Here is a 22,519-nt window from a genome sequence, read left to right as displayed (position 1 = left end):
TTCTGTAGCTTGTTCAGAATCTAGAGCAGGGAAACAGGTTCCGCAAACTTTTTCTGCCCTTTCGCATCTCGGGCATCATATGATGCAATTTTGAGACGCTTTGGATACTTTTCATTTTTTTGAAAAAATCCTGACCCGCGGGTCACACTTTTTTCCTGCTTTTTCTCTCCTGAGCTGCACTCAGGTTTCTGCAGCTTGTTCAGAATCTAGAGCAGGGAAACAGGTTCCGCAAACTTTTTCTGCCCTTTCGGATATCGGGCATCATATGACATGAATTTGAGATGCTTTGGATACTTTTCATTTTTTTGAAAAAATCCTGACCCGCGGGTCACACTTTTTGCCTTCTTTTTCTCTCCTGAGCTGCACTCAGGTTTCTGCAGCTTGTTCAGAATCTAGAGCAGGGAAACAGGTTCCGCAAACTTTTTCTGCCCTTTCGGATCTCGGGCATCATATGATACAATTCTGAGACGCTTTGGATACTTTTCATTTTTTTGAAAAAATCCTGACCCGCGGGTCACACTTTTTGCCTTCTTTTTCTCTCCTGAGCTGCACTCAGGTTTCTGCAGCTTGTTCAGAATCTAGAGCAGGGAAACAGGTTCCGCAAGCTTTTTTTGCCCTTTCGGAACTCGGGCATCATATGACGCGAGTTTGAGACGCTTTGGATACTTTTCATTTTTTTGAAAAAATCCTGACCCGCGGGTCACACTTTTTTCCTGCTTTTTCTCTCCTGAGCTGCACTCAGGTTTCTGTAGCTTGTTCAGAATCTAGAGCAGGGAAACAGGTTCCGCAAACTTTTTCTGCCCTTTCGGATCTCGGGCATCATATGACACGAGTTTGAGACGCTTTGGATACTTTTCATTTTTTTGAAAAAATCCAGACCCGCGGGACACACTTTTTGCCTTCTTTTTCTCTCCTGAGCTGCACTCAGGTTTCTGCAGCTTGTTCAGAATCTAGAGCAAGGAAACAGGGTCCGCAAGCTTTTTCTGCCCTTTCGGAACTCGGGCATCATATGACGCGAGTTTGAGACGCTTTGGATACTTTTCATTTTTTTGAAAAAATACTGACCCGCGCGTCACACTTTTTGCCTGCTTTTTCTCTCCTGAGCTGCACTCAGGTTTCTGTAGCTTGTTCAGAATATAGAGCAGGGAAACAGGTTCCGCAAAGTTTATCTGCCCTTTCGGATCTCGGGCATCATATGACACGAGTTTGAGACGCTTTGGATACTTTTCATTTTTTTGAAAAAATCCTGACCCGCGGGTCACACTTTTTGCCTGCTTTTTCTCTCCTGAGCTGCACTCAGGTTTCTGTAGCTTGTTCAGAATATAGAGCAGGGAAACAGGTTCCGCAAACTTTTTCTGCCCTTTCGGATCTCGGGCATCATATGACACGAGTTTGAGATGCTTTGGATACTTTTCATTTTTTTGAAAAAATCCTGACCCGCGGGTCACACTTCTTTCGTGCTTTTTCTCTCCTGAGGTGCACTCAGGTTTCTGTAGCTTGTTCAGAATCTAGAGCAGGGAAACAGGTTCCGCAAACTTTTTCTGCCCTTTCGTATCTCGGGCATAATATGACGTGAGTTTTAGACGCTTTGGATACTTTTCATTTTTTTGAAAAAATCCTGACCCGCGGGTCACACTTTTTTCCTGCTTTTTCTCTCCTGAGGTGCACTCAGGTTTCTGTAGCTTTTTCAGAATCTAGAGCAGGGAAACAGGTTCCGCAAACTTTTTCTGCCCTTTCGTATCTCGGGCATCATATGACGCGAGTTTGAGACGCTTTGTATACTTTTCATTTTTTTGAAAAATTCCTGACCCGCGGGTCACACTTTTTGCCTGCTTTTTCTCTCCTGAGCTGCACTCAGGTTTCTGCAGCTTGTTCAGAATCTAGAGCAGGGAAACAGGTTCCGCAAACTTTTTCTGCCCTTTCGGATCTCGGACATCATATGACGCGAGTCTGAGACGCTTTGGAAAATTTTTCATTTTTCTGAAAAAATCCTGACCCGCGGGTCACACTTTTTGCCTGCTTTTTCTCTCCTGAGCTGCACTCAGGTTTCTGCAGCTTTTTCAGAATCTAGAGTAGGGAAACAGGTTCCGCAAACTTTTTCTGCCCTTTCGTATCTCGGGCATCATATGACGCGAGTTTGAGACGCTTTGGATACTTTTCATTTTTTTGAAAAATTCCTGACCCGCGGGTCACACTTTTTGCCTGCTTTTTCTCTCCTGAGCTGCACTCAGGTTTCTGCAGCTTGTTCAGAATCTAGAGCAGGGAAACAGGTTCCGCAAACTTTTTCTGCCCTTTCGGATCTCGGACATCATATGACGCGAGTTTGAGACGCTTTGGATACTTTTCATTTTTCTGAAAAAATCCAGACCCGCGGGTCACACTTTTTGCCTTCTTTTTCTCTCCTGAGCTGCACTCAGGTTTCTGCAGCTTGTTCAGAATCTAGAGCAGGGAAACAGGGTCCGCAAGCTTTTTCTGCCCTTTCGGAACTCGGGCATCATATGACGCGAGTTTGAGACGCTTTGGATACTTTTCATTTTTTTGAAAAAATACTGACCCGCGCGTCACACTTTTTGCCTGCTTTTTCTCTCCTGAGCTGCACTCAGGTTTCTGTAGCTTGTTCAGAATATAGAGCAGGGAAACAGGTTCCGCAAACTTTTTCTGCCCTTTCGGATCTCGGGCATCATATGACACGAATTTGAGACGCTTTGGATACTTTTCATTTTTTTGAAAAAATCCTGACCCGCGGGTCACACTTCTTTCGTGCTTTTTCTCTCCTGAGGTGCACTCAGGTTTCTGTAGCTTGTTCAGAATCTAGAGCAGGGAAACAGGTTCCGCAAACTTTTTCTGCCCTTTCGTATCTCGGGCATAATATGACGTGAGTTTTAGACGCTTTGGATACTTTTCATTTTTTTGAAAAAATCCTGACCCGCGGGTCACACTTTTTTCCTGCTTTTTCTCTCCTGAGGTGCACTCAGGTTTCTGTAGCTTTTTCAGAATCTAGAGCAGGGAAACAGGTTCCGCAAACTTTTTCTGCCCTTTCGTATCTCGGGCATCATATGACGCGAGTTTGAGACGCTTTGTATACTTTTCATTTTTTTGAAAAATTCCTGACCCGCGGGTCACACTTTTTGCCTGCTTTTTCTCTCCTGAGCTGCACTCAGGTTTCTGCAGCTTGTTCAGAATCTAGAGGAGGGAAACAGGTTCCGCAAACTTTTTCTGCCCTTTCGGATCTCGGACATCATATGACGCGAGTTTGAGACGCTTTGGATACTTTTCATTTTTCTGAAAAAATCCTGACCCGCGGGTCACACTTTTTGCCTGCTTTTTCTCTCCTGAGCTGCACTCAGGTTTCTGCAGCTTGTTCAGAATCTAGAGCAGGGAAACAGGTTCCACAAACTTTTTCTGCCCTTTCGGATATCGGGCATCATATGACACGAATTTGAGACGCTTTGGATACTTTTCATTTTTTTGAAAAAATCCTGACCCGCGGGTCACACTTTTTGCCTTCTTTTTCTCTCCTGAGCTGCACTCAGGTTTCTGCAGCTTGTTCAGAATCTAGAGCAGGGAAACAGGTTCCGCAAACTTTTTCTGCCCTTTCGGATATCGGGCATCATATGACACGAATTTGAGACGCTTTGGATACTTTTCATTTTTTTGAAAAAATCCTGACCCGCGGGTCACACTTTTTGCCTTCTTTTTCTCTCCTGAGCTGCACTCAGGTTTCTGCAGCTTGTTCAGAATCTAGAGCAGGGAAACAGGTTCCGCAAACTTTTTCTGCCCTTTCGGATCTCGGGCATCATATGTTGCGAGTTTGAGACGCTTTGGATACTTTCCATTTTTTTGAAAAAATCCTGACCCGCGGGTCACACTTTTGCCTTTTTTTTCTCTCCTGAGCTGCACTCAGGTTTCTGCAGCTTGTTCAGAATCTAGAGCAGGGAAACAGGTTCCGCAAACTTTTTCTGCCCTTTCGCATCTCGGGCATCATATGATGCAATTTTGAGACGCTTTGGATACTTTTCATTTTTTTGAAAAAATCCTGACCCGCGGGTCACACTTTTTTCCTGCTTTTTCTCTCCTGAGCTGCACTCAGGTTTCTGCAGCTTGTTCAGAATCTAGAGCAGGGAAACAGGTTCCGCAAACTTTTTCTGCCCTTTTGGATCTTGGGCATCATATGACACGAGTTTGAGACGCTTTGGATACTTTTCATTTTTTTGAAAAAATCCTGACCCGCGGGTCACACTTTTTTCCTGCTTTTTCTCTCCTGAGGTGCACTCAGGCTTCTGTAGCTTGTTCAGAATCTAGAGCAGGGAAACAGGTTCCGCAAACTTTTTCTGCCCTTTCGTATCTCAGGCATCATATGACGCGAGTTTGAGACGCTTTGGATACTTTTCATTTTTTTGAAAAAATCCTGACCTGCGGGTCACACTTTTTGCCTTCTTTTTCTCTCCTGAGCTGCACTCAGGTTTCTGCAGCTTGTTCAGAATCTAGTGCAGGGAAACAGGTTCCGCAAACTTTTTCTGCCCTTTCGGATCTCGGACATCATAGGACGCGAGTTTTAGACGCTTTGGATACTTTTCATTTTTTTGAAAAAATCCTGACCCGCGGGTCACACTTTTTGCCTGCTTTTTCTCTCCTGAGCTGCACTCAGGTTTCTGCAGCTTGTTCAGAATCTAGAGCAGGGAAACAGGTTCCGCAAACTTTTTCTGCCCTTTCGGATATCGGGGATCATATGACATGAATTTGAGACGCTTTGGATACTTTTCATTTTTTTGAAAAAATCCTGACCCGCGGGTCACACTTTTTGCCTTCTTTTTCTCTCCTGAGCTGCACTCAGGTTTCTGCAGCTTGTTCAGAATCTAGAGCAGGGAAACAGGTTCCGCAAACTTTTTCTGCCCTTTCGGATCTCGGGCATCATATGATACAATTCTGAGACGCTTTGGATACTTTTCATTTTTTTGAAAAAATCCTGACCCGCGGGTCACACTTTTTGCCTTCTTTTTCTCTCCTGAGCTGCACTCAGGTTTCTGCAGCTTGTTCAGAATCTAGAGCAGGGAAACAGGTTCCGCAAGCTTTTTCTGCCCTTTCGGAACTCGGGCATCATATGACGCGAGTTTGAGACGCTTTGGATACTTTTCATTTTTTTGAAAAAATCCAGACCCGCGGGTCACACTTTTTGCCTTATTTTTCTCTCCTGAGCTGCACTCAGGTTTCTGCAGCTTGTTCAGAATCTAGAGCAAGGAAACAGGGTCCGCAAGCTTTTTCTGCCCTTTCGGAACTCGGGCATCATATGACGCGAGTTTGAGACGCTTTGGATACTTTTCATTTTTTTGAAAAAATCCTGACCCGCGCGTCACACTTTTTGCCTGCTTTTTCTCTCCTGAGCTGCACTCAGGTTTCTGTAGCTTGTTCAGAATATAGAGCAGGGAAACAGGTTCCGCAAAGTTTATCTGCCCTTTCGGATCTCGGGCATCATATGACACGAGTTTGAGACGCTTTGGATACTTTTCATTTTTTTGAAAAAATCCTGACCCGCGGGTCACACTTTTTGCCTGCTTTTTCTCTCCTGAGCTGCACTCAGGTTTCTGTAGCTTGTTCAGAATATAGAGCAGGGAAACAGGTTCCGCAAACTTTTTCTGCCCTTTCGGATCTCGGGCATCATATGACACGAGTTTGAGATGCTTTGGATACTTTTCATTTTTTTGAAAAAATCCTGACCCGCGGGTCACACTTCTTTCGTGCTTTTTCTCTCCTGAGGTGCACTCAGGTTTCTGTAGCTTGTTCAGAATCTAGAGCAGGGAAACAGGTTCCGCAAACTTTTTCTGCCCTTTCGTATCTCGGGCATAATATGACGTGAGTTTTAGACGCTTTGGATACTTTTCATTTTTTTGAAAAAATCCTGACCCGCGGGTCACACTTTTTTCCTGCTTTTTCTCTCCTGAGGTGCACTCAGGTTTCTGTAGCTTGTTCAGAATCTAGAGCAGGGAAACAGGTTCCGCAAACTTTTTCTGCCCTTTCGTATCTCGGGCATCATATGACGCGAGTTTGAGACGCTTTGTATACTTTTCATTTTTTTGAAAAATTCCTGACCCGCGGGTCACACTTTTTGCCTGCTTTTTCTCTCCTGAGCTGCACTCAGGTTTCTGCAGCTTGTTCAGAATCTAGAGCAGGGAAACAGGTTCCACAAACTTTTTCTGCCCTTTCGGATCTCGGACATCATATGACGCGAGTTTGAGACGCTTTGGATACTTTTCATTTTTCTGAAAAAATCCTGACCCGCGGGTCACACTTTTTGCCTGCTTTTTCTCTCCTGAGCTGCACTCAGGTTTCTGCAGCTTTTTCAGAATCTAGAGCAGGGAAACAGGTTCCGCAAACTTTTTCTGCCCTTTCGTATCTCGGGCATCATATGACGCGAGTTTGAGACGCTTTGTATACTTTTCATTTTTTTGAAAAATTCCTGACCCGCGGGTCACACTTTTTGCCTGCTTTTTCTCTCCTGAGCTGCACTCAGGTTTCTGCAGCTTGTTCAGAATCTAGAGCAGGGAAACAGGTTCCGCAAACTTTTTCTGCCCTTTCGGATCTCGGACATCATATGACGCGAGTTTGAGACGCTTTGGATACTTTTCATTTTTCTGAAAAAATCCAGACCCGCGGGTCACACTTTTTGCCTTCTTTTTCTCTCCTGAGCTGCACTCAGGTTTCTGCAGCTTGTTCAGAATCTAGAGCAGGGAAACAGGGTCCGCAAGCTTTTTCTGCCCTTTCGGAACTCGGGCATCATATGACGCGAGTTTGAGACGCTTTGGATACTTTTCATTTTTTTGAAAAAATACTGACCCGCGCGTCACACTTTTTGCCTGCTTTTTCTCTCCTGAGCTGCACTCAGGTTTCTGTAGCTTGTTCAGAATATAGAGCAGGGAAACAGGTTCCGCAAAGTTTATCTGCCCTTTCGGATCTCGGGCATCATATGACACGAGTTTGAGACGCTTTGGATACTTTTCATTTTTTTGAAAAAATCCTGACCCGCGGGTCACACTTTTGCCTTTTTTTTCTCTCCTGAGCTGCACTCAGGTTTCTGTAGCTTGTTCAGAATCTAGAGCAGGGAAACAGGTTCCGCAAACTTTTTCTGCCCTTTCGCATCTCGGGCATCATATGATGCAATTTTGAGACGCTTTGGATACTTTTCATTTTTTTGAAAAAATCCTGACCCGCGGGTCACACTTTTTTCCTGCTTTTTCTCTCCTGAGCTGCACTCAGGTTTCTGCAGCTTGTTCAGAATCTAGAGCAGGGAAACAGGTTCCGCAAACTTTTTCTGCCCTTTTGGATCTTTGGCATCATATGACACGAGTTTGAGACGCTTTGGATACTTTTCATTTTTTTGAAAAAATCCTGACCCGCGGGTCACACTTTTTTCCTGCTTTTTCTCTCCTGAGGTGCACTCAGGCTTCTGTAGCTTGTTCAGAATCTAGAGCAGGGAAACAGGTTCCGCAAACTTTTTCTGCCCTTTCGTATCTCAGGCATCATATGACGCGAGTTTGAGACGCTTTGGATACTTTTCATTTTTTTGAAAAAATCCTGACCCGCGGGTCACACTTTTTGCCTGCTTTTTCTCTCCTGAGCTGCACTCAGGTTTCTGCAGCTTGTTCAGAATCTAGAGCAGGGAAACAGGTTCCGCAAACTTTTTCTGCCCTTTCGGATCTCGGACATCATAGGACGCGAGTTTTAGACGCTTTGGATACTTTTCATTTTTTTGAAAAAATCCTGACCCGCGGGTCACACTTTTTGCCTGCTTTTTCTCTCCTGAGCTGCACTCAGGTTTCTGCAGCTTGTTCAGAATCTAGAGCAGGGAAACAGGTTCCGCAAACTTTTTCTGCCCTTTCGGATATCGGGGATCATATGACATGAATTTGAGACGCTTTGGATACTTTTCATTTTTTTGAAAAAATCCTGACCCGCGGGTCACACTTTTTGCCTTCTTTTTCTCTCCTGAGCTGCACTCAGGTTTCTGCAGCTTGTTCAGAATCTAGAGCAGGGAAACAGGTTCCGCAAACTTTTTCTGCCCTTTCGGATCTCGGGCATCATATGATACAATTCTGAGACGCTTTGGATACTTTTCATTTTTTTGAAAAAATCCTGACCCGCGGGTCACACTTTTTGCCTTCTTTTTCTCTCCTGAGCTGCACTCAGGTTTCTGCAGCTTGTTCAGAATCTAGAGCAGGGAAACAGGTTCCGCAAGCTTTTTCTGCCCTTTCGGAACTCGGGCATCATATGACGCGAGTTTGAGACACTTTGGATACTTTTCATTTTTTTGAAAAAATCCAGACCCGCGGGTCACACTTTTTGCCTTATTTTTCTCTCCTGAGCTGCACTCAGGTTTCTGCAGCTTGTTCAGAATCTAGAGCAAGGAAACAGGGTCCGCAAGCTTTTTCTGCCCTTTCGGAACTCGGGCATCATATGACGCGAGTTTGAGACGCTTTGGATACTTTTCATTTTTTTGAAAAAATACTGACCCGCGCGTCACACTTTTTGCCTGCTTTTTCTCTCCTGAGCTGCACTCAGGTTTCTGTAGCTTGTTCAGAATATAGAGCAGGGAAACAGGTTCCGCAAAGTTTATCTGCCCTTTCGGATCTCGGGCATCATATGACACGAGTTTGAGACGCTTTGGATACTTTTCATTTTTTTGAAAAAATCCTGACCCGCGGGTCACACTTTTTGCCTGCTTTTTCTCTCCTGAGCTGCACTCAGGTTTCTGTAGCTTGTTCAGAATATAGAGCAGGGAAACAGGTTCCGCAAACTTTTTCTGCCCTTTCGGATCTCGGGCATCATATGATGCAATTTTGAGATGCTTTGGATACTTTTCATTTTTTTGAAAAAATCCTGACCCGCGGGTCACACTTTTTTCCTGCTTTTTCTCTCCTGAGCTGCACTCAGGTTTCTGCAGCTTGTTCAGAATCTAGAGCAGGGAAACAGGTTCCGCAAACTTTTTCTGCCCTTTTGGATCTTGGGCATCATATGACACGAGTTTGAGACGCTTTGGATACTTTTCATTTTTTTGAAAAAATCCTGACCCGCGGGTCACACTTTTTTCCTGCTTTTTCTCTCCTGAGGTGCACTCAGGCTTCTGTAGCTTGTTCAGAATCTAGAGCAGGGAAACAGGTTCCGCAAACTTTTTCTGCCCTTTCGGATCTCGGACATCATATGACGCGAGTTTTAGATGCTTTGGATACTTTTCATTTTTTTGAAAAAATCCTGACTCGCGGGTCACACTTTTTGCCTGCTTTTTGTCTCCTGAGCTGCACTCAGGTTTCTGCAGCTTGTTCAGAATCTAGAGCAGGGAAACAGGTTTCGCAAACTTTTTCTGCCCTTTCGGATCTCGGGCATCATATGTTGCGAGTTTGAGGCACTTTGGATACTTTTCATTTTTTTGAAAAAATCCTGACCCGCGGGTCACACTTTTTGCCTTCTTTTTCTCTCCTGAGCTGCACTCAGGTTTCTGTAGCTTGTTCAGAATCTAGAGCAGGGAAACAGGTTCCGCAAGCTTTTTCTGCCCTTTCGGAACTCGGGCATCATATGACGCGAGTTTGAGACGCTTTGGATACTTTTCATTTTTTTGAAAAAATCCTGAGCCGCGGGTCACACTTTTTGCCTGCTTTTTCTCTCCTGAGCTGCACTCAGGTTTCTGTAGCTTGTTCAGAATCTAGAGCAGGGAAACAGGTTCCGCAAGCTTTTTCTGCCCTTTCGGAACTCGGGCATCATATGACGCGAGTTTGAGACGCTTTGGATACTTTTCATTTTTTTGAAAAAATCCTGAGCCGCGGGTCACACTTTTTGCCTGCTTTTTCTCTCCTGAGCTGCACTCAGGTTTCTGTAGCTTGTTCAGAATATAGAGCAGGGAAACAGGTTCCGCAAACTTTTTCTGCCCTTTCGGATCTCGGGCATCATATGACACGAGTTTGAGACGCTTTGGATACTTTTCATTTTTTTGAAAAAATCCTGACCCGCGGGTCACACTTTTTGCCTTCTTTTTCTCTCCTGAGCTGCACTCAGGTTTCTGCAGCTTGTTCAGAATCTAGAGCAGGGAAACAGGTTCCGCAAACTTTTTCTGCCCTTTCGGATATCGGGCATCATATGACACGAATTTGAGACGCTTTGGATACTTTTCATTTTTTTGAAAAAATCCTGAGCCGCGGGTCACACTTTTTTCCTGCTTTTTCTCTCCTGAGCTACACTCATGTTTCTGCAGCTTGTTCAGAATCTAGAGCAGGGAAACAGGTTCCGCAAACTTTTTCTGCCCTTTTGGATCTTGGGCATCATATGACATGAGTTTGAGACGCTTTGGATACTTTTCATTTTTTTGAAAAAATCCTGACCCGCGGGTCACACTTTTTTCCTGCTTTTTCTCTCCTGAGGTGCACTCAGGCTTCTGTAGCTTGTTCAGAATCTAGAGCAGGGAAACAGGTTCCGCAAACTTTTTCTGCCATTTCGTATCTCGGGCATCATATGACGCGAGTTTGAGATGCTTTGGATACTTTTCATTTTTTTGAAAAAATCCTGACCCGCGGGTCACACTTTTTGCCTTCTTTTTCTCTCCTGAGCTGCACTCAGGTTTCTGCAGCTTGTTCAGAATCTAGAGCAGGGAAACAGGTTCCGCAAGCTTTTTCTGCCCTTTCGGAACTCGGGCATCATATGACGCGAGTTTGAGATGCTTTGGATACTTTTCATTTTTTTGAAAAAATCCTGACCCGCGGGTCACACTTTTTGCCTGCTTTTTCTCTCCTGAGCTGCACTCAGGTTTCTGCAGCTTGTTCAGAATCTAGAGCAGGGAAACAGGTTCCGCAAACTTTTTCTGCCCTTTCGGATCTCGGACATCATAGGACGCGAGTTTGAGACGCTTTGGATACTTTTCATTTTTTTGAAAAAATCCTGACCCGCGGGTCACACTTTTTGCCTGCTTTTTCTCTCCTGAGCTGCACTCAGGTTTCTGCAGCTTGTTCAGAATCTAGAGCAGGGAAACAGGTTCCGCAAACTTTTTCTGCCCTTTCGGATATCGGGGATCATATGACATGAATTTGAGACGCTTTGGATACTTTTCATTTTTTTGAAAAAATCCTGACCCGCGGGTCACACTTTTTGCCTTCTTTTTCTCTCCTGAGCTGCACTCAGGTTTCTGCAGCTTGTTCAGAATCTAGAGCAGGGAAACAGGTTCCGCAAACTTTTTCTGCCCTTTCGGATCTCGGGCATCATATGATACAATTCTGAGACGCTTTGGATACTTTTCATTTTTTTGAAAAAATCCTGACCCGCGGGTCACACTTTTTGCCTTCTTTTTCTCTCCTGAGCTGCACTCAGGTTTCTGCAGCTTGTTCAGAATCTAGAGCAGGGAAACAGGTTCCGCAAGCTTTTTCTGCCCTTTCGGAACTCGGGCATCATATGACGCGAGTTTGAGACGCTTTGGATACTTTTCATTTTTTTGAAAAAATCCAGACCCGCGGGTCACACTTTTTGCCTTATTTTTCTCTCCTGAGCTGCACTCAGGTTTCTGCAGCTTGTTCAGAATCTAGAGCAAGGAAACAGGGTCCGCAAGCTTTTTCTGCCCTTTCGGAACTCGGGCATCATATGACGCGAGTTTGAGACGCTTTGGATACTTTTCATTTTTTTGAAAAAATACTGACCCGCGCGTCACACTTTTTGCCTGCTTTTTCTCTCCTGAGCTGCACTCAGGTTTCTGTAGCTTGTTCAGAATATAGAGCAGGGAAACAGGTTCCGCAAAGTTTATCTGCCCTTTCGGATCTCGGGCATCATATGACACGAGTTTGAGACGCTTTGGATACTTTTCATTTTTTTGAAAAAATCCTGACCCGCGGGTCACACTTTTTGCCTGCTTTTTCTCTCCTGAGCTGCACTCAGGTTTCTGTAGCTTGTTCAGAATATAGAGCAGGGAAACAGGTTCCGCAAACTTTTTCTGCCCTTTCGGATCTCGGGCATCATATGATGCAATTTTGAGATGCTTTGGATACTTTTCATTTTTTTGAAAAAATCCTGACCCGCGGGTCACACTTTTTTCCTGCTTTTTCTCTCCTGAGCTGCACTCAGGTTTCTGCAGCTTGTTCAGAATCTAGAGCAGGGAAACAGGTTCCGCAAACTTTTTCTGCCCTTTTGGATCTTGGGCATCATATGACACGAGTTTGAGACGCTTTGGATACTTTTCATTTTTTTGAAAAAATCCTGACCCGCGGGTCACACTTTTTTCCTGCTTTTTCTCTCCTGAGGTGCACTCAGGCTTCTGTAGCTTGTTCAGAATCTAGAGCAGGGAAACAGGTTCCGCAAGCTTTTTCTGCCCTTTCGGAACTCGGGCATCATATGACGCGAGTTTGAGACGCTTTGGATACTTTTCATTTTTTTGAAAAAATCCTGAGCCGCGGGTCACACTTTTTGCCTGCTTTTTCTCTCCTGAGCTGCACTCAGGTTTCTGTAGCTTGTTCAGAATCTAGAGCAGGGAAACAGGTTCCGCAAACTTTTTCTGCCCTTTCGGATCTCGGGCATCATATGACACGAGTTTGAGATGCTTTGGATACTTTTCATTTTTTTGAAAAAATCCTGACCCGCGGGTCACACTTTTTGCCTTCTTTTTCTCTCCTGAGCTGCACTCAGGTTTCTGCAGCTTGTTCAGAATCTAGAGCAGGGAAACAGGTTCCGCAAGCTTTTTCTGCCCTTTCGGAACTCGGGCATCATATGACGCGAGTTTGAGATGCTTTGGATACTTTTCATTTTTTTGAAAAAATCCTGACCTGCGCGTCACACTTTTTGCCTGCTTTTTCTCTGCTGAGCTGCACTCAGGTTTCTGTAGCTTGTTCAGAATATAGAGCAGGGAAACAGGTTCCGCAAACTTTATCTGCCCTTTCGGATCTCGGGCATCATATGACACGAGTTTGAGACGCTTTGGATACTTTTCATTTTTTTGAAAAAATCCTGACCCGCGGGTCACACTTTTTGCCTTCTTTTTCTCTCCTGAGCTGCACTCAGGTTTCTTCAGCTTGTTCAGAATCTAGAGCAGGGAAACAGGTTCCGCAAGCTTTTTCTGCCCTTTCGGAACTCGGGCATCATATGACGCGAGTTTGAGATGCTTTGGATACTTTTCATTTTTTTGAAAAAATCCTGACCCGCGGGTCACACTTTTTGCCTGCTTTTTCTCTCCTGAGCTGCACTCAGGTTTCTGCAGCTTGTTCAGAATCTAGAGCAGGGAAACAGGTTCCGCAAACTTTTTCTGCCCTTTTGGATCTTGGGCATCATATGACATGAGTTTGAGACGCTTTGGATACTTTTCATTTTTTTGAAAAAATCCTGACCCGCGGGTCACACTTTTTTCCTGCTTTTTCTCTCCTGAGTTGCACTCAGGCTTCTGTAGCTTGTTCAGAATCTAGAGCAGGGAAACAGGTTCCGCAAACTTTTTCTGCCATTTCGTATCTCGGGCATCATATGACGCGAGTTTGAGACGCTTTGGATACTTTTCATTTTTTTGAAAACATCCTGACCCGCGGGTCACACTTTTTGCCTGCTTTTTCTCTCCTGAGCTGCACTCAGGTTTCTGCAGCTTGTTCAGAATCTAGAGCAGGGAAACAGGTTCCGCAAACTTTTTCTGCCCTTTCGGATCTCGGACATCATATGACGCGAGTTTTAGACGCTTTGGATACTTTTCATTTGTTTGAAAAAATCCTGACCTGCGGGTCACACTTTTTGCCTGCTTTTTCTGTCCTGAGCTGCACTCAGGTTTCTGCAGCTTGTTCAGAATCTAGAGCAGGGAAACAGGTTCCGCAAACTTTTTCTGCCCTTTCGGATATCGGGCATCATATGACACGAATTTGAGACGCTTTGGATACTTTTCATTTTTTTGAAAAAATCCTGAGCCGCGGGTCACACTTTTTTCCTGCTTTTTCTCTCCTGAGCTACACTCATGTTTCTGCAGCTTGTTCAGAATCTAGAGCAGGGAAACAGGTTCCGCAAACTTTTTCTGCCCTTTTGGATCTTGGGCATCATATGACATGAGTTTGAGACGCTTTGGATACTTTTCATTTTTTTGAAAAAATCCTGACCCGCGGGTCACACTTATGCCTGCTTTTTCTCTCCTGAGCTGCACTCAGGTTTCTGCAGCTTGTTCAGAATCTAGAGCAGGGAAACAGGTTCCTCAAGCTTTTTCTGCCCTTTCGGAACTCGGGCATCATATGACGCGAGTTTGAGATGCTTTGGATACTTTTCATTTTTTTGAAAAAATCCTGACCCGCGGGTCACACTTTTTGCCTGCTTTTTCTCTCCTGAGCTGCACTCAGGTTTCTGCAGCTTGTTCAGAATCTAGAGCAGGGAAACAGGTTCCGCAAACTTTTTCTGCCCTTTTGGATCTTGGGCATCATATGACATGAGTTTGAGACGCTTTGGATACTTTTCATTTTTTTGAAAAAATCCTGACCCGCGGGTCACACTTTTTTCCTGCTTTTTCTCTCCTGAGTTGCACTCAGGCTTCTGTAGCTTGTTCAGAATCTAGAGCAGGGAAACAGGTTCCGCAAACTTTTTCTGCCATTTCGTATCTCGGGCATCATATGACGCGAGTTTGAGACGCTTTGGATACTTTTCATTTTTTTGAAAACATCCTGACCCGCGGGTCACACTTTTTGCCTGCTTTTTCTCTCCTGAGCTGCACTCAGGTTTCTGCAGCTTGTTCAGAATCTAGAGCAGGGAAACAGGTTCCGCAAACTTTTTCTGCCCTTTCGGATCTCGGACATCATATGACGCGAGTTTTAGACGCTTTGGATACTTTTCATTTGTTTGAAAAAATCCTGACCTGCGGGTCACACTTTTTGCCTGCTTTTTCTGTCCTGAGCTGCACTCAGGTTTCTGCAGCTTGTTCAGAATCTAGAGCAGGGAAACAGGTTCCGCAAACTTTTTCTGCCCTTTCGGATATCGGGCATCATATGACACGAATTTGAGACGCTTTGGATACTTTTCATTTTTTTGAAAAAATCCTGAGCCGCGGGTCACACTTTTTTCCTGCTTTTTCTCTCCTGAGCTACACTCATGTTTCTGCAGCTTGTTCAGAATCTAGAGCAGGGAAACAGGTTCCGCAAACTTTTTCTGCCCTTTTGGATCTTGGGCATCATATGACATGAGTTTGAGACGCTTTGGATACTTTTCATTTTTTTGAAAAAATCCTGACCCGCGGGTCACACTTTTTTCCTGCTTTTTCTCTCCTGAGGTGCACTCAGGCTTCTGTAGCTTGTTCAGAATCTAGAGCAGGGAAACAGGTTCCGCAAACTTTTTCTGCCATTTCGTATCTCGGGCATCATATGACGCGAGTTTGAGATGCTTTGGATACCTTTCATTTTTTTGAAAAAATCCTGACCCGCGGGTCACACTTTTTGCCTTCTTTTTCTCTCCTGAGCTGCACTCAGGTTTCTGCAGCTTGTTCAGAATCTAGAGCAGGGAAACAGGTTCCGCAAGCTTTTTCTGCCCTTTCGGAACTCGGGCATCATATGACGCGAGTTTGAGATGCTTTGGATACTTTTCATTTTTTTGAAAAAATCCTGACCCGCGGGTCACACTTTTTGCCTGCTTTTTCTCTCCTGAGCTGCACTCAGGTTTCTGCAGCTTGTTCAGAATCTAGAGCAGGGAAACAGGTTCCGCAAACTTTTTCTGCCCTTTTGGATCTTGGGCATCATATGACATGAGTTTGAGACGCTTTGGATACTTTTCATTTTTTTGAAAAAATCCTGACCCGCGGGTCACACTTTTTTCCTGCTTTTTCTCTCCTGAGTTGCACTCAGGCTTCTGTAGCTTGTTCAGAATCTAGAGCAGGGAAACAGGTTCCGCAAACTTTTTCTGCCATTTCGTATCTCGGGCATCATATGACGCGAGTTTGAGATGCTTTGGATACTTTTCATTTTTTTGAAAAAATCCTGACCCGCGGGTCACACTTTTTGCCTTCTTTTTCTCTCCTGAGCTGCACTCAGGTTTCTGCAGCTTGTTCAGAATCTAGAGCAGGGAAACAGGTTCCGCAAGCTTTTTCTGCCCTTTCGGAACTCGGGCATCATATGACGCGAGTTTGAGATGCTTTGGATACTTTTCATTTTTTTGAAAAAATCCTGACCCGCGGGTCACACTTTTTGCCTGCTTTTTCTCTCCTGAGCTGCACTCAGGTTTCTGCAGCTTGTTCAGAATCTAGAGCAGGGAAACAGGTTCCGCAAACTTTTTCTGCCCTTTTGGATCTTGGGCATCATATGACATGAGTTTGAGACGCTTTGGATACTTTTCATTTTTTTGAAAAAATCCTGACCCGCGGGTCACACTTTTTTCCTGCTTTTTCTCTCCTGAGTTGCACTCAGGCTTCTGTAGCTTGTTCAGAATCTAGAGCAGGGAAACAGGTTCCGCAAACTTTTTCTGCCATTTCGTATCTCGGGCATCATATGACGCGAGTTTGAGACGCTTTGGATACTTTTCATTTTTTGGAAAACATCCTGACCCACGGGTCACACTTTTTGCCTGCTTTTTGTCTCCTGAGCTGCACTCAGGTTTCTGCAGCTTGTTCAGAATCTAGAGCAGGGAAACAGGTTTCGCAAACTTTTTCTGCCCTTTCGGATCTCGGGCATCATATGTTGCGAGTTTGAGGCACTTTGGATACTTTTCATTTTTTTGAAAAAATCCTGACCCGCGGGTCACACTTTTTGCCTTCTTTTTCTCTCCTGAGCTGCACTCAGGTTTCTGTAGCTTGTTCAGAATCTAGAGCAGGGAAACAGGTTCCGCAAGCTTTTTCTGCCCTTTCGGAACTCGGGCATCATATGACGCGAGTTTGAGACGCTTTGGATACTTTTCATTTTTTTGAAAAAATCCTGAGCCGCGGGTCACACTTTTTGCCTGCTTTTTCTCTCCTGAGCTGCACTCAGGTTTCTGTAGCTTGTTCAGAATATAGAGCAGGGAAACAGGTTCCGCAAACTTTTTCTGCCCTTTCGGATCTCGGGCATCATATGACACGAGTTTGAGATGCTTTGGATACTTTTCATTTTTTTGAAAAAATCCTGACCCGCGGGTCACACTTTTTGCCTTCTTTTTCTCTCCTGAGCTGCACTCAGGTTTCTGCAGCTTGTTCAGAATCTAGAGCAGGGAAACAGGTTCCGCAAGCTTTTTCTGCCCTTTCGGAACTCGGGCATCATATGACGCGAGTTTGAGATGCTTTGGATACTTTTCATTTTTTTGAAAAAATCCTGACCTGCGCGTCACACTTTTTGCCTGCTTTTTCTCTGCTGAGCTGCACTCAGGTTTCTGTAGCTTGTTCAGAATATAGAGCAGGGAAACAGGTTCCGCAAACTTTATCTGCCCTTTCGGATCTCGGGCATCATATGACACGAGTTTGAGACGCTTTGGATACTTTTCATTTTTTTGAAAAAATCCTGACCCGCGGGTCACACTTTTTGCCTTCTTTTTCTCTCCTGAGCTGCACTCAGGTTTCTTCAGCTTGTTCAGAATCTAGAGCAGGGAAACAGGTTCCGCAAGCTTTTTCTGCCCTTTCGGAACTCGGGCATCATATGACGCGAGTTTGAGATGCTTTGGATACTTTTCATTTTTTTGAAAAAATCCTGACCCGCGGGTCACACTTTTTGCCTGCTTTTTCTCTCCTGAGCTGCACTCAGGTTTCTGCAGCTTGTTCAGAATCTAGAGCAGGGAAACAGGTTCCGCAAACTTTTTCTGCCCTTTTGGATCTTGGGCATCATATGACATGAGTTTGAGACGCTTTGGATACTTTTCATTTTTTTGAAAAAATCCTGACCCGCGGGTCACACTTTTTTCCTGCTTTTTCTCTCCTGAGTTGCACTCAGGCTTCTGTAGCTTGTTCAGAATCTAGAGCAGGGAAACAGGTTCCGCAAACTTTTTCTGCCATTTCGTATCTCGGGCATCATATGACGCGAGTTTGAGACGCTTTGGATACTTTTCATTTTTTTGAAAACATCCTGACCCGCGGGTCACACTTTTTGCCTGCTTTTTCTCTCCTGAGCTGCACTCAGGTTTCTGCAGCTTGTTCAGAATCTAGAGCAGGGAAACAGGTTCCGCAAACTTTTTCTGCCCTTTCGGATATCGGGCATCATATGACACGAATTTGAGACGCTTTGGATACTTTTCATTTTTTTGAAAAAATCCTGAGCCGCGGGTCACACTTTTTTCCTGCTTTTTCTCTCCTGAGCTACACTCATGTTTCTGCAGCTTGTTCAGAATCTAGAGCAGGGAAACAGGTTCCGCAAACTTTTTCTGCCCTTTTGGATCTTGGGCATCATATGACATGAGTTTGAGACGCTTTGGATACTTTTCATTTTTTTGAAAAAATCCTGACCCGCGGGTCACACTTATGCCTGCTTTTTCTCTCCTGAGCTGCACTCAGGTTTCTGCAGCTTGTTCAGAATCTAGAGCAGGGAAACAGGTTCCTCAAGCTTTTTCTGCCCTTTCGGAACTCGGGCATCATATGACGCGAGTTTGAGATGCTTTGGATACTTTTCATTTTTTTGAAAAAATCCTGACCCGCGGGTCACACTTTTTGCCTGCTTTTTCTCTCCTGAGCTGCACTCAGGTTTCTGCAGCTTGTTCAGAATCTAGAGCAGGGAAACAGGTTCCGCAAACTTTTTCTGCCCTTTTGGATCTTGGGCATCATATGACATGAGTTTGAGACGCTTTGGATACTTTTCATTTTTTTGAAAAAATCCTGACCCGCGGGTCACACTTTTTTCCTGCTTTTTCTCTCCTGAGTTGCACTCAGGCTTCTGTAGCTTGTTCAGAATCTAGAGCAGGGAAACAGGTTCCGCAAACTTTTTCTGCCATTTCGTATCTCGGGCATCATATGACGCGAGTTTGAGACGCTTTGGATACTTTTCATTTTTTTGAAAACATCCTGACCCGCGGGTCACACTTTTTGCCTGCTTTTTCTCTCCTGAGCTGCACTCAGGTTTCTGCAGCTTGTTCAGAATCTAGAGCAGGGAAACAGGTTCCGCAAACTTTTTCTGCCCTTTCGGATCTCGGACATCATATGACGCGAGTTTTAGACGCTTTGGATACTTTTCATTTGTTTGAAAAAATCCTGACCTGCGGGTCACACTTTTTGCCTGCTTTTTCTGTCCTGAGCTGCACTCAGGTTTCTGCAGCTTGTTCAGAATCTAGAGCAGGGAAACAGGTTCCGCAAACTTTTTCTGCCCTTTCGGATATCGGGCATCATATGACACGAATTTGAGACGCTTTGGATACTTTTCATTTTTTTGAAAAAATCCTGAGCCGCGGGTCACACTTTTTTCCTGCTTTTTCTCTCCTGAGCTACACTCATGTTTCTGCAGCTTGTTCAGAATCTAGAGCAGGGAAACAGGTTCCGCAAACTTTTTCTGCCCTTTTGGATCTTGGGCATCATATGACATGAGTTTGAGACGCTTTGGATACTTTTCATTTTTTTGAAAAAATCCTGACCCGCGGGTCACACTTTTTTCCTGCTTTTTCTCTCCTGAGGTGCACTCAGGCTTCTGTAGCTTGTTCAGAATCTAGAGCAGGGAAACAGGTTCCGCAAACTTTTTCTGCCATTTCGTATCTCGGGCATCATATGACGCGAGTTTGAGATGCTTTGGATACTTTTCATTTTTTTGAAAAAATCCTGACCCGCGGGTCACACTTTTTGCCTTCTTTTTCTCTCCTGAGCTGCACTCAGGTTTCTGCAGCTTGTTCAGAATCTAGAGCAGGGAAACAGGTTCCGCAAGCTTTTTCTGCCCTTTCGGAACTCGGGCATCATATGACGCGAGTTTGAGATGCTTTGGATACTTTTCATTTTTTTGAAAAAATCCTGACCCGCGGGTCACACTTTTTGCCTGCTTTTTCTCTCCTGAGCTGCACTCAGGTTTCTGCAGCTTGTTCAGAATCTAGAGCAGGGAAACAGGTTCCGCAAACTTTTTCTGCCCTTTTGGATCTTGGGCATCATATGACATGAGTTTGAGACGCTTTGGATACTTTTCATTTTTTTGAAAAAATCCTGACCCGCGGGTCACACTTTTTTCCTGCTTTTTCTCTCCTGAGTTGCACTCAGGCTTCTGTAGCTTGTTCAGAATCTAGAGCAGGGAAACAGGTTCCGCAAACTTTTTCTGCCATTTCGTATCTCGGGCATCATATGACGCGAGTTTGAGACGCTTTGGATACTTTTCATTTTTTTGAAAACATCCTGACCCGCGGGTCACACTTTTTGCCTGCTTTTTCTCTCCTGAGCTGCACTCAGGTTTCTGCAGCTTGTTCAGAATCTAGAGCAGGGAAACAGGTTCCGCAAACTTTTTCTGCCCTTTCGGATCTCGGACATCATATGACGCGACTTTTAGACGCTTTGGATACTTTTCATTTGTTTGAAAAAATCCTGACCTGCGGGTCACACTTTTTGCCTGCTTTTTCTGTCCTGAGCTGCACTCAGGTTTCTGCAGCTTGTTCAGAATCTAGAGCAGGGAAACAGGTTCCGCAAACTTTTTCTGCCCTTTCGGATATCGGGCATCATATGACACGAATTTGAGACGCTTTGGATACTTTTCATTTTTTTGAAAAAATCCTGAGCCGCGGGTCACACTTTTTTCCTGCTTTTTCTCTCCTGAGCTACACTCATGTTTCTGCAGCTTGTTCAGAATCTAGAGCAGGGAAACAGGTTCCGCAAGCTTTTTCTGCCCTTTTGGATCTTGGGCATCATATGACATGAGTTTGAGACGCTTTGGATACTTTTCATTTTTTTGAAAAAATCCTGACCCGCGGGTCACACTTTTTGCCTGCTTTTTCTCTCCTGAGCTGCACTCAGGTTTCTGTAGCTTGTTCAGAATATAGAGCAGGGAAACAGGTTCCGCAAACTTTTTCTGCCCTTTCGGATCTCGGGCATCATATGACACGAGTTTGAGACGCTTTGGACACTTTTCATTTTTTTGAAAAAATCCTGACCCGCGGGTCACACTTTTTGCCTGCTTTTTCTCTCCTGAGCTGCACTCAGGTTTCTGCAGCTTGTTCAGAATCTAGAGCAGGGAAACAGGTTCCGCAAGCTTTTTTTGCCCTTTCGGAACTCGGGCATCATATGACGCGAGTTTGAGACGCTTTGGATACTTTTCATTTTTTTGAAAAAATCCTGACCCAGCGAGTCACCCTTTTTTCCTGCTTTTTCTCTCCTGAGCTGCACTCAGGTTTCTGTAGCTTGTTCAGAATATAGAGCAGGGAAACAGGTTCTGCAAACTTTTTCTGCCCTTTCGGATCTCGGGCATCATATGACACGAGTTTGAGACGCTTTGGATTCTTTTAATTTTTTGAAAAAATCCTTTTTCTCTCCTGAGGTGCACTCAGGTTTCTGTAGCTTGTTCAGAATCGAGAGCAGGGAAACAGGTTCCGCAAGCTTTTTCTGCCCTTTCGGATCTCGGGCATCATATGACGCGAGTTTGAGACGCTTTGGATACTTTTCATTTTTTTGAAAAAATCCTGACCCGCGGGTCACACTTTTTACCTGCTTTTTCTCTCCTGAGCTGCACTCAGGTTTCTGTAGCTTGTTCAGAATCTAGGGCACTGAAACAGGTTCCGCAAACTTTTTCTGCCCTTTCGGATCTCGGGCATCATATGACACGAGTTTGAGACGCTTTGGATACTTTTCATTTTTTTGAAAAAATCCTGACCCGCGGGTCACACTTTTTGCCTTCTTTTTCTCTCCTGAGCTGCACTCAGGTTTCTGTAGCTTGTTCTGAATATAGAGCAGGGAAACAGGTTCTGCAAACTTTTTCTGCCCTTTCGGATCTCGGGCATCATATGACACGAGTTTGAGACGCTTTGGATACTTTTCATTTTTTTGAAAAAATCCTGACCCGCGGGTCACACTTTTTGCCTGCTTTTTCTCTCCTGAGCTGCACTCAGGTTTCTGCAGCTTGTTCAGAATATAGAGCAGGGAAACAGTTTCCGCAAACATTTTCTGCCCTTTCGGATCTCGGGCATCATATGACACGAGTTTGAGACGCTTTGGATACTTTTCATTTTTTTGAAAAAATCCTGACCCGCGGTCACACTTTTTGCCATCTTTTTCTCTACTGAGGTTCATTCAGGTTTCTGTAGCTTGTTCTGAATCTAGAGCAGGGAAACAGGTTCCGCAAGCTTTTTAAGCCCTTTCGGATCTTGGGCATCATATGACGTGAGTTTGAGACGCTTTGGATACTTTTCATTTTTTTGAAAAAATCCTGACCCGCGGGTCACACTTTTTGCCTTCTTTTTCTCTCCTGAGGTGCATTCAGGTTTCTGTAGCTTGTTCAGAATCTAGAGCAGGGAAACAGGTTCCGCAAACTTTTTCTGCCCTTTCGGATCTCGGACATCATATCACACGAGTTTGAGATGCTTTGGATACTTTTCATTTTTTTGAAAAAATCCTGACCCGCGGGTCACACTTTTTGCCTGCTTTTTCTCTCCTGAGCTGCACTCAGGTTTCTGCAGCTTGTTCAGAATCTAGAGCAGGGAAACAGGTTCCGCA

This window comes from Rhineura floridana, chromosome 7 (genome assembly GCF_030035675.1).
Source record: "Rhineura floridana isolate rRhiFlo1 chromosome 7, rRhiFlo1.hap2, whole genome shotgun sequence".
Lineage (NCBI taxonomy): Eukaryota > Metazoa > Chordata > Lepidosauria > Squamata > Rhineuridae > Rhineura > Rhineura floridana.
Note: the sequence above shows the minus strand (reverse complement) of the source record.